A 12,495-nucleotide genomic window follows, 5' to 3' on the forward strand; every position below is an offset into this window, starting at 1 on the left:
TAGGGTCATAAAGAGTCAGACATGACTGAGCAACTAAACCACCAGCCTCTGAAAATTATCAAACCTAGTATGACTCGAATGCTTACCAAGACCCATCCAGCTTCACACATATTAACTCCACCCACCCTGGGAGATAAGTCATTTTACTGTCATCACTCCATGGAGGAGGAAACTGAAACACACAAGGGTTAAGTCATTTAGCTGGACATGGCAGAGGTAGGTTGAAACCCAGGCAGGGGTTGATATATAAATTTCTGGAGTATAAAATATTCTATTCTTCCAGAGCACAGGGCTTAGCATACAGTAGGTGATCAATAAAAGGTATGTGTTGGGGACTTCTCCAGCAGTCCAGTGGTTAAGACTCTACACTTTCAATCCAGGGAGAGAGAGTTCGATCCCTGGTGGTGGAACTAAGATCCGACATGCCATACAGCACAGCCAAAAAATTACATACACAAAAAAAGCATGTGTTGGCTAAATGGGCATTTAAGGGGGCACTGGCCTTAATGCCTTAAAAATGCAGAGAGTCTTATGTCACTAGTGTCAAGGGTTCCTAGCCTCTAAGTCCTAACAAACACCTGTTGAGTTGGATGCCTACCCCAACAGAGGGTGGAGGAAATGCTGGGAGTGGTTTTAAGCTATGCCCTTTAAGATCATTCTGTCTCTAGTGGCCTGGAAAATCATCAGCTTGGAGCAAGCAACAAGTACTAGAGTCTCATTTTTGCATAACTGGAGTGAATGTGAAATTATGATTTATTCTAAAATATTAATAAAGTCTATCAATTTGTGTGAAAAACGGAAATGTGAATCACTTTAATTCAGAAGAGTTAAGAATCATATAGTTTCTGAGCCGGTGGGCTAACTCTAAGTGGATTTATGCTATTGCCACATGGGGGCACCAGATTAGCTGGTGAGCAGAAACATAGCTCATCATTTGTTGGGTCAAGTCGTTGGCAAGTTGTGAATAATTCAAGTTCTGGAATTCTTCAAGGCTAGGTCCCCTGAATGAAACACACCTGTCAAGACTAACAGCATGTGCTCTTGGACACAAGCTGGTTCCTTGGAAGCTACATTCAGAAAAGGATGAAGAGGAAAGAATTTGCAAGCCTGTAAGTGATTTCTTTGTTGTTGTTATTGTTGTTTAGTGGCTCAGCTGTGTCCAACTCTTTGCAACCTCATGGACTAGGAGGCTCCTGCCAGGCTTCTCTGTCCATGGCAAGAATACAGGAGTGGGTTGTCATTTCCTTCTGCAGGGTATCTCCTCTCAGGAATCAAACCCACATCTGCATTGGCAGGTAGATTCTTTACCCCTGAGCTACCGATTTCTAGACAGTGTTAAAACATCATATAAGTAATAAAACTTTAAAAGCAACATCAGGATAAACAAAAGAAGTTACCCATAACATCACCAATCTAGCATAAGTTTGATAACTTTCTTGCTTTTTATTCTAATCTTTTTTTCCTATACCCTGTTCTTTAACAACTATAATTATAGTACACATATGATTTGACAACTAATTTTTAAATTAGTATTATATAAACCAGTTTTAGCTATTTCCACAGTCTGCAAAACCATAAATCATCATTTTTCACTACTAGATAAAATTCTCCCTATGAAAATGCAGCAGAGAAAGACATGATGAGAGCCTGGATTTTGGAGCCAGGATACCTGGGTCCACATCCTGGCTCTGCTACTTACAAGCTATATGACTTTGGCCAGTCAATTTACCCCTCTGTGCCTCAGTTTCCTCATCTATAAAGTGGGGTGATACTAGGACATGCCTCATAAGATTGTCAGAAGGATTAAATGATTTTATATACTAGAGTAAGTGCAACAGAGCCTGCCACATGGCAGTTGCCATCCAGGTGTTAAATAAATAGCAACTGCATTTCTGTTTGTTTTAAATCCATGCTACTCCTTTCATTGGCTACCTCTGGTTCCTAGAACCAGAAGGAGTTTGAGTTCTTATCTCAGAAGATCATCACAGCCATGCTAACCACAGTGATGAACTGGCCAAGGACTGTGCGTTCGGTGAGTGGTCTCATCTCTCCTAGACTCTGTCCCTAAAGCTCCTCGAAGTTCCCCTTTGTCAAAATCTTTGAACAACAGCAGCTTAAAGTAGAGTTTCTCAGGGGGTGGGCCTTTTCAGAGGTGCAAGGGCCCATTCTCATAGTGGAATTTCACTTCTCTTAGTGGAATGCTGCTGCTGCTGCTAAGTCGCTTCAGTCGTGTCCGACTCTGTGCGACCCCATAGATGGCAGCCCACCAGGCTCCCCCGTCCCTGGGATTCTCCAGGCAAGAATACTGGAGTGGGTTGCCATTTCCTTCTCCAATGCATGAAAGGGAAAAGTGAAAGTGAAGTCGCTCAGGCGTGTCCGACCCTTAGCGAACCCATGGACTGCAGCCTACCAGGCTCCTCTGTCCATAGGATTTTCCAGGCAAGAGTACTGGAGTGGGGTGCCATTTCCTTCTCCGCTTAGTGGAATAGACAAACACAAATGGAGGACCTGTTATGTATCAAGTAAGAGGATACTGTCTGAATATGTGTTTTGCTTGGCCCATACAGTGTATTTTGTAAAAATTTAAACAAAGGCTAAAATCCAGGGATTTCACCTGAAAACCCAGATCGGTGGTTTCTCTTGATTAACCAGAAGATGGGCCAACTGTGGGCCTGTGTTCCTACGAGGAACCCGTGTGCTGAAGCTGAGGAGCCCAAAGCTGCCCCTGCCACTCCACGTCCCCCGTTTCCGGCTTCCTGTTGCGCATGCGCACCTCTATCGCCAACAGCCTTCGCAACCGTGACCTGCCCCACCTCTGCAGGCTTTTGAACCCAACTTACTGGCCATACTTTGTCCCACTTACAAAGGTCATCCGGGTCTAGAGGTATTTATCTGGAAAACCGTGAAACTAGGGAGGAAAGGACTTTCCCCTCCCTTATTTGAAATTGAAGCACTCCACCAGATTGCCACCCTCATGTTGACTCTGCCTGGTCCTTATAAAGTAGATTAAGGTTTAATAAAAAGGTAGACACATAACATAAAACTCTAAGGTATTAGGTACCTTCCCTGAGAGCTGTACAAGGTTCAGCTCCTAATCCAGGAAGAGAAAGTACTTGACAGTTATACCACTGACACACTACCTGTGTTGACTTTGGCACTCTTAAAAGATAGTAATGTTGGGTGGTGAACCCCTGGGAATTAACTAGATCTTTTTTATTTAATTGGAGGATAACTGCTTTACAGTGTTATACTGGTGTCTGCTGTACAAAGTGTGTGTTAGTAGCTCCATCATGTCCAATTCTTTGCAACCCCATGGACTGTAGCCCACCAGGCTCCTTTGTCCACTGGATTCTCCAGGCAAGAATACTGGAGTGGGTTGCCATTCCCTTCTCTAGGGGATCTTCCCGACTCAGAAATGGAACCCTTGTCTCCTGCATTGGCAGGTTGATTCTTTACCATCTGAGGTGCCAGGGAAGCCCCTACGGCAACATGAATCAGCCACGTGCTGATTCTCAACATCTTCTTGTGCCTCCCTCCCACTCCCTTCCTAGGTAATCACAGAGCATAGCTAGATCTTTTACGTCAATTTTTAAACATAATTTTAAAATTTACTTTTTGGCTGTGCTGGGCCCTCACTGTTGTGAGGATTTTCTCTAGTTTGGGTGAGTAGGGATGACTCTCTAGTTGTGGTACACAGGGCTTCTCATTGCGGTGGCTTCTCTCGTTGCTAAACACAGGCTCTAGATGTGCAGGCTTCAGTGGTTGTGGCACCAGGGCTTGGTTGCTCTGAAGCAGGTGGGATCTTCCCGGACCAGGGACTGAACCCATGTCTCTTACATTGGAAAGCGGATTCTTCACCACTGAGCCACCAGGGAAGCCCTCATGTCAAAATTTTAATGAAAATGAATTTTTCCTGGAATGTAAAACCGTTATGAATATTTCTTCAGTACTATTGATATTCTTATGTTAAGATGGGCAACTGAGATGCCAAGAGATTACTCATTCAAGACTACACAGCTGGGATGTGCAAAGAGTTGGCTCTCAGAGTAGCCTGGAAATGTACATTACCATATGTAAAATAGATAGCCAATGGGAATCCACTGTATGACTCAGGAAACTCAAACCCCGGCTCTGTAACAACCTAGAGGGGTGGAATGGGGAGGGAAGTGTGAGGGAGGTTCAAGAGGGAGGGGACATAGGTATACCTATGGCTGATTCAAGCTGATGTTTGGCAGAAACCAACACAATACTATAAAGCAATTATCCTTCAATTAAAAATAAATGAATTTTTTAAAAAAACATAGGGATAATAAAAGGTTCTCATGAACTGAAAACAAAACAAACAAAAAAAAGAGCTGGCTCTCAGACCCAGATTTGCTTCTTTCACATTCTATTATTGCTATGATTCATTTATTGTCTCCTTGAGCACTTGGCAGAGGTGGGGTTGGGGGCACCAAGGATGAAAGCTCTCTGCCTAAGAGGGGTCTCCATCAGTGATGCCAGTTCCCTTCACACAGGATGGACTACCATCATCCATGCAGTAGTGCAAATGACTTACAGATGATATTCTGGATGGAAAAATGCAGTGGGTTTGTTCTCAGTGGTGCATAAGGAAGCAACTCCTAGCCTTGCAAAATAAGCAACCAATCAAGGTAGCTCTGCTGGATTTGAGCAAGTGGCTGGATTTCCAGACCACAGTCTAGTCCTAATGCCTCTTCTGAACTCTACCTACTGCAATTCCAAGTTGAACCAGAATTCATCACCAGTTGTCCCCAACTGCTTCACCTTCTGGAATTTCTTGTTCTCCTAGTTATTCGGGACCAACACCTTCTCTCCCAATGCTCACCTCCATTCAGTGCCCACACCTGTCCTCCTAAGACTAATATCTATCTATATCTCCTTTCCAGCATCTCGTGACAAAAAATGCCAACTCAGCTCAGCCTCTCATCAGATTGTTAAACTAGGGATTGTTTTCACTGTTGCTTAGTCACTCAGTCAGGTCTGACTCTTTTGTGATCCCATGGACTGTGGCCTGCCAGGCTCCTCCCTCCATGAAGTTTCCCAGGCAAGAATACTGGAGTGGGTGGCTGTTTCCTCCTCCAAAGGATCTTCCTGACCCAGGGATCAAACTCACATCTCCTGCATTGGCAGGTAGATTCTTTAACCCTGCGCCATCAGGGAAGCCCCAAGTTAGGGGTATATATCCTCAAAAGCCACAGAAAATGATGTCCAAATTTTCATATTATGTCTCTTAAGGGTATGCCAGTTAAAAAACACTGGACATGAAACTCAGTACTGATGGGGATGATGTTCAGTCAGCTGAGAAGGCCAGAATTTCAGAAATCCTCAGTCAAGAGCAAAAGCCATTAAAAAGAGGTGAGTTAAGGATCTAGACAAGACTCGTGGGGTAAAACAGAGTTGGACATTACTTCGCAACTCAACAACAACACGCAGAAACCAGGGACACTTCTCAACATCCCACACCATTCAGGACAGCCCCCACCACAAAGAATGATCTGGCCCCAAGTGGCAATAGTGCTGAGAAACCCTGGTCTGGGGGAAGACACAAGTTAGGTAAAGAAGTAAAACAGAGAGTAAGGAATGTTTTCAATAGCAAATCTCTGGGAACTACAGGCTATAGTTTCTGTCCAAGGAGACTAGAAATCCCTCCTTTAGGGGACATCCCATTGGAGAAGAAAACAGGCAGGAAAGAAAAAGAATTAGGTCACCTCCATCAGAACAGGGAATCTAGTTCACTGTTCTAGCCTCTGTGCCTAAAACAGTGCTGTTAGGCTTCCCTGGTGGCTCAGACAGTAAAGAATCCGCCTGCAATGCAAGAGACCCAGGTTCAATCCGTGGGTCAGGAAGATCCCCTGCAGAAAGGAATAGCAACCCACTCCAGTGTTCTTGCCTGGAGAATCCCATGGACGGAGGAGCCTGGCGGGCTACAGTCTATGGGGTCGCAAAGAGTACGACACAACTGAGTGAGTAAGCACACACACACAGACACCTGTGTGCCTAAAACAGTGCTGGGTCTAAGTCCCAACAGTCTGAGAGCCTTATGTTTATATGTGTCACCTTATTTCATGCCCAAAATCTCAAAGTAAAGTGGATCTTTTTTAAAAAATAGATCTTTTTAAAGTTTTAGATTTATAGAAAAATTGAGAAGAAAGTATAGAATTCTCATACTCTGCTTACAGTTTCCACTACTATTAACATCTTACATTAGTATGCTACATTTTCTGAAATTAATGAACCAATATTGATAACATTATTATTAACAAAATTTCATACTTTTTTCAGATTTCCTTACTTTTTTACTTAAGGTCATTTTTCTATCCCAGGGTCCCATCTAGGATCCCTTATTATATTTAGTCATCATATCTCCTTAGGCTTCTTCTCAGACTTTTTCTTGCTTTTGATGTCTTTGATGGTTTTAAAGAGTACCGGTCAAGTATACAGGGCTTCCCAGGTGGATCAGTGATAAAGAATCTGCCTGCCAAAGCAGGAGACGCTGGTTCAAACCCTGCGTTGGGAAGACCCCTTGGAGATGGAAATGGCAACCCACTCCAGTATTCTTGCCTGGAAAATCCCCTGGACACAGGGGGCTGGGTGGCTACAGTCCATGGGGTCACAGAGAGTGGAACACGACTGAGCACACAAGTATATTGCACACACGCAAGGTCAAGTATATTTCAGGATGCCCCTCTGTTGGAATTTGTCTGATGTTTTTCTTATGTTCGGGCTGGAGTTATGAGCTTGGGGAAGGAGATCACAGGTACATTGCCATTTTCATCACATTGTATTAAGAGTACAAACAAGCAACAAGACATGAATGTTGAAGTTGCCTTTGATCACCTGGATGAAGTGGGGAAATTTCTCTGTTGTAAAGTTACTCTTTATCCACCCCCTCTTCCATATTATACTCTTTGGAAGGAAGCCTCTATGTATTAATACCTTCATAAATTATTTGGAACTCTTGTACATGGGAGATTTGTCTCTTTTCCCTCATTTATTAATTAATTTTTATCTTTACGGACTCATGAATATTAATTTTATGCTTTGGGTTATAATCCAATACTTTATTTTAGTGCTCAAATTATTCCAGCTTGAATCATTTGGAGCTCTTTCAGTTGGCTCCTGTGAAAGTATTTTTTTATTCTGATTTTATAGGTGAGGAAACCAAGCTTCAAAGAATATAAAGTTCCCACCATCACTAAACTAACAAAAGTAGAGGTGCAATTAAAATCATTAGATTCTAAAGCACAAGGGTTTTTTCCCTACTCACCATTGGCTACTGAACATAGCCAATCTTTGTTGACCAATGACTAGTGTATCTTTCACCTGATGGAATTATTTAAGGCAGTAAGTTTTGAGACTACCAGTCTGTTATGTACATTACAGGGAAACTTCCTTATTTTTTGACTTTTTATACGTTAATGAATTTTCACAGAGTGAATCCACTCATGCAGCCAGCACCCACACCCAGACCCAGAGCTTCACTAGCTCACCATAAATCTCCCTAGAGCCTTCCTCCAGTAATCCCCACCCCAGAAGCTACCGTTATTCTGCTTCTAACAGCAGGTCAGGTGTGCCTGATTTTCACTTTAAGTAAATAGAGCCATCCATTATTCCTTTTGGAGGCTGGATTCTTTTGTTCATCCTCATTTGTTTTCATGTGGTTTGGTTAGTGGAGTTTTTTAAAAAGAGGTTCCAACCACTTATTTCATAAGAAAGGCTACAAACAAGGTAGCACATGTAAAAACATGTTAAGCAACTCCATTAAAAAAAATAGCACACTACCATCTAAAAAGTAAATTTACTTATGATTAATGCTACACAAAGAAGGGAAAACTACCTGGAGATGCCACTAAATTGCCCCATTATACCAGGCTGGCTCACTTCCTCCTCCCTATCATTACCTATAATTTCATCTACAAAGGGCTCTCTTAATAATGGCTCCGTTAGTCTCTTTCACAGCAAAGGTGCTTCTTGACTAACAGGATGTCCTTCTTGCCAACACATAGCCAAAAACTCACTAGGTTGCTTCTAACATCTAATGGTGCAAGATGCTACCTGCCAAACTGGACTAAAATACTACCCAGAAACCCAAGAGATCTGTGATCTATAGAATTTCTCTTTCTCTTTGGTTAGCCATCACCACCAATGACCTAGTTCCTCCTGATAGGGCCCACATGGGGTCTCATTGATAAGATGGCTCGTTATGTCAACCTCGCAAACAAAGAATAAATCACAGTGATCTGTGAGGCTGACCAAATTGCCCAAATGGCATCCTGTTAGCTCACTGGTGCCTGTCTTCTCAAAGCTGCAAGACCACCAGATTCCAGACCTCCGGCAATATGACCATCCCTTCAGAGAATTTTTTCCTTGGTGGGGTATAAGAAGGACTCCGTCAGAAAGGGAGAACGCTGGTTCTCCTTAAGAGCCAGTCACCCTCTCTTTTCCCTCTAATAAATTTCCTTTTCTTGCCTGACTGTCCAGCTCGCTCTCTTTTCCTCTACACTCGCCTTACACCTCCCAACAGAGGTGCAGAACCCTTCATGTCCCTGCCACCAACCCCCTCTGATGTCACCATGGACCTCATTCAATCAAAGCATGCTCTCCCTCAGGGCCCACTCCCCTAACACACACTCCTAACCAACCAGAGACAGGACAAGAGAGGAAGGTATTTGCCATCCCCACTCACACACAAAGCATTGTGTTATTTTCTAGTTGGATCCAGGCTTTCATCCCGTTGTTTTCTAGTTAGAGTCAGGTTTCTAATTTCTACTGCATCCTTACCATCATATCTCTCACTGACTTACAAGCCTCCTCTGGTTCCCTCTTGTCTGATAAGTGATGGATGAAGTATCCTGCTTGGGTTTCAGTAATCTCTTTTATTTGTTCATACCCAGCCAAGCCCAAGATCAGGTTCTACTTTGTATTCTAGTCAGGCTACTTTCTTCAACATCCCACACATGTCCTACTTTTCCCATCCTGTGTGTCCCTGCTTATCCTTCTAATATGTATTTATTTGTTCATTCTTTCAACAGCTATTTTTTTTTAACAGCTATTTGTTCAGTTCAGTTACTCAGTCATGTCTGACTCTTTGTGACCCCACGGACTAAAGCACACCAGGCTTGCCTGTCCATCACCAACTCCCGGAGCTTGCTCAAACTCATGTCCATTGAGTCAGTGATGCCATCCAACCATCTCATCCTCTGTCATCCCCTTCTCCTCCTGCCTTCAATCTTTCCCAGCATCAGGGTCTTTTCCATTGAGTCAGTTCTTCACATCAGGTGACCGAAGTATTGGAGCTTCAGCATCAGTCCTTCCAATGAATGCTGCTGCTGCTGCTGCTAAGTCGCTTCAGTCGTGTCCGACTCGGTGCAACCCCATAAATGGCAGCCCACCAGGCTCCTCCATCCATGGGATTTTCCAGGCAAGAGTGCTGGAGTGGGTTGCCATTTCCTTCTCCAGTGCATGAAAGTGGAAAGTGAAAGTGAAGTCGCTCAGTCGTGTCCCTTTAGAAGCTAGCCCCAGACAAAGAGTCCCACTCGTGAGTTCACTCGGCTTCTCTCTGCCCCACATGGGACTGGACGCTCGGGGTAGAATGGTGACAGACATCAACCCAGTCCCTGCCCCCAAGGCACTTACAGACTGGTGGGAAACTCCAAGTCCATGGCTAGCAGTATGGACTTTACCCATTCCTGCTAAATGTATCGTTGTTTGGCTATGCTGATATTTGTTGTCTTGGTTTGCAGGTCCTGTCATTGTTTTTAATTCAGGAGGGTGGAAGATGGTGATGATTTCCATGAACCCCCATCTCCTCTGTGGACTCTGCACAAGGGCCATGGTAATCTTAGCCTGTTTGGAATGCGTGCCTCTTCCAAATTCCCACTGCTCTTTGTGCTTTATGGCTCGGCTTCTTTCCTCTGTGGTTCAAATCACGGCTCCCTGATCTGCATGGGTTCTGTGGGCTCCTTGTGTTTCTGCGCCTGCAGTGCAGACAAGTCCTGTGCTGGGAAAAATTTCTAGAAAGCACCTTGTTGCTAAGTTATATTAAATGAAGTTATTGTTAGACAAAAAAAACATGGAGACCCGGCAGTCATGACCAAGAGATGTCATTTAGTAAAGTGCGTGTTTAATCAAATAATAACGGTAGAATGAACATTTCTTAGAAGTATAGTGATCATCTGTTGTATTTGCTGCTCTGTAAGGCAGGATAAGGCAATGGGACCCCACTCCAGTACTCTTGCCTAGAAAATCCCATGGATGGAGGAGCCTGGTAGGCTACAGTCCATGGGGTCGCTACGAGTCGGACACGACTGAGCAACTTCACTTTCACTTTTCCCTTTCATGCACTGGAGAAGGAAATGGCAACCCACTCCAGTATTCTTGCCTGGAGAATCCTAGGGACAGCGGAGCCTGGTGAGCTGCCGTCCATGGGGTCGCACAGAGTCGGACACGACTGAAGCGACTTAGCAGCAGCAAGGCAGGATACCTTGGGTCAAGAGATGGCAAATTGGGTGAATGGAAGGAAAGCCAGTAATGGACGTGAGAAGAGTCAAAAGGCAGTGAAATGCCGCCGGGCACATAAAAGTCAGGATCCCTATCCTAGGCCTAAGGGGCAAAGGAAGGGATCAGTTGCTGAAATCTAAAGAGAGTAAACTGTGACATTACAGCAGGGAATTAGGCAACCCCTAGTTCCCTGGTGGCTCAGCAGTAAAGAATCCACCTGCCAATGCAGGAGGTACAGGTTCGATCCCTGGGCCAGGAAGATCCCCTGGAGAAGGAAATGGCAATCCACTCCAGTGTTCTTGAAGAGGAAAAGTTAAAATTTTACATAACCTCCTGCTCCTTTTGCCTCTGTAACTCAGCTTGCTCCTTGCAAAGTCTGGATCACGTAGGTCATATAGTCTCAGAAAGTGGAGACTCACGATACTAGGAACTGGAGCTTATCTCACTCACTCTTGTCCTGCTCTTTGCAATCGCCAAGTCTCTACAAACCCACTTACTCATGCCTGTCTGTGTATAAAAATTCTGCAACCCCTTTGTTCGGGGCTCAGAGCTTAGAGTGTTAACTCCTCTGGGCCCGCCAGCATAAAAAACCTGAGTTCTCCAACTCTCAGAGTGTGGTGCTTGGTTTCTTGAGTACTGGTTTCTGCAACATTTCTGGAGGCCCCAGCGAGATTCCAATCACACTGGCCTGTTGAGCGGCCGGACTGGTGGCTCAGCCGGGCTGGAGCAGGGGAGCCCTGAGACAAACGAGGAGGTGCGCCACCTGACGGTATTCTGGGTTCTCTTTCGGACTGATGTTCCGATTCTCTGGATGGCTGAGCCCAGAGCGGACTCATTGGAGGGACAGACCAACTCACCAGGAATGGCCACAGGATCAGGTAAGGCCCCAGGGCCAGTCCCCAGTCAGGTCCTACCCCAACGGGTAGAAGACTGATAACCTCCTTGGGGCTCCCAGGAAGGGAGCAACAGTTAAGGAAACCTGAGGATTCGGGAGAAGGGAGGCATTGTGATAACCTCTGAATGATTGTGAGTGCGTGATTGCTGGCTGAATGGAGTGAGAGAAATGTTTCTTTTGGGAAACTGCAAAACCAAGTCTTTTTGCATATACAATTTAAAACAACTAGCTTGTTAACAGGCCTGCCCAGGAAAGAGATTGAAGTTAACCCTTTCCATGTCCTTGAAATACACAACCAACTTTGCCTGAGACCTCAGCCTTTGGCAAATTAGAACTTCAAGCAAAGAGAAAGAAAAGGTGGAGGGGTGGGGGGAGGGCGGTCAAAGAGATATTTTAAACCTCAAACAGAAAACTGTAAGATCTCTGTCAGTCTGTCTGTCTGGATTTATGTATGTCTCAGTGTATGTCTTTTGTTTTTTTCTGATAATGTTGTTAAAGTTGTAAATGAGTTCTAATTTAATTGGCCTAAAGAAAAGCAAGCACTTACAAATCAAACAGTTCTAAATACAAAAAAAATTAACCTAAATGAATTTCAGATTCACGTAAACTGGGAAATATTCAACATTAAATATCTAGTGTTAATGTTTCCTAATCTAATAAGGAAGTAGGATATGTGTTTTTAATAAAGAAGATATAAAAAATAAAATTACATTTTATAAAGGGAAAAGAAAGTAGGTCTGACTTACAGGTGGCTGTTACAAAAAGTGATTAGAAGGTTTGTGGAAAGTGACCCTGAAAAAAAAAGTTTATGCATGGTTAGGACTGACTAGTCAAGATTAAAATAAATTTAATTAAGTTTACCTAAATGAGTTTCAAGTAAGTTGGTGCAAAAAGTTAAATTTGGCCTTTCTCTCTGTTAAGAGAACATGCTTTCTTCAGACTTTGAACTGCTTTTAATTATAGATTTTAGTTTCTTTACCTCTTAATTGATCTGTTCTATATTTACCTTTGAAATCTTTTGTTAGCTTTGGCTAAGTGAATAACTATCATTTCGCAGTAACTTGTATGATCCTACCTGA

The 12,495-nt window shown here is 43.7% G+C and overlaps 2 protein-coding genes across 13 annotated transcripts in view; one reads left to right on the plus strand and one right to left on the minus strand.

Annotated features, from left to right (window-relative positions):
• HSD17B2 (hydroxysteroid 17-beta dehydrogenase 2) overlaps window positions 1-12,495 on the minus strand; it is a 71,671-nt gene that overhangs the window by 35,893 nt on the left and 23,283 nt on the right. The gene's annotated exons all lie outside the window — the stretch shown is intronic.
• Window positions 2,759-12,495, plus strand: part of SDR42E1 (short chain dehydrogenase/reductase family 42E, member 1) — a 73,075-nt gene continuing 63,338 nt past the window's right edge. For 4 of the 12 annotated variants that reach the window (XM_081514150.1, XM_081514148.1, XM_081514160.1 and 1 more), the window contains exons 1-3: window positions 2,766-2,884; window positions 5,257-5,376; window positions 9,765-9,856. The gene's annotated coding sequence lies outside the window, so the exon portion shown is untranslated. Of the gene's footprint in view, window positions 2,885-5,256; window positions 5,377-9,764; window positions 9,857-12,495 lie in introns of all 12 variants that reach the window. The other 8 variants (XM_081514149.1, XM_081514156.1, XM_081514164.1 and 5 more) reach the window with 4 other exon arrangements.

The sequence above is a fragment of the Giraffa tippelskirchi genome, chromosome 7, assembly GCF_054371585.1.
Source record: "Giraffa tippelskirchi isolate mGirTip1 chromosome 7, T2T-mGirTip1v1.2.pri, whole genome shotgun sequence".
Taxonomy (NCBI): Eukaryota; Metazoa; Chordata; class Mammalia; order Artiodactyla; family Giraffidae; genus Giraffa; species Giraffa tippelskirchi.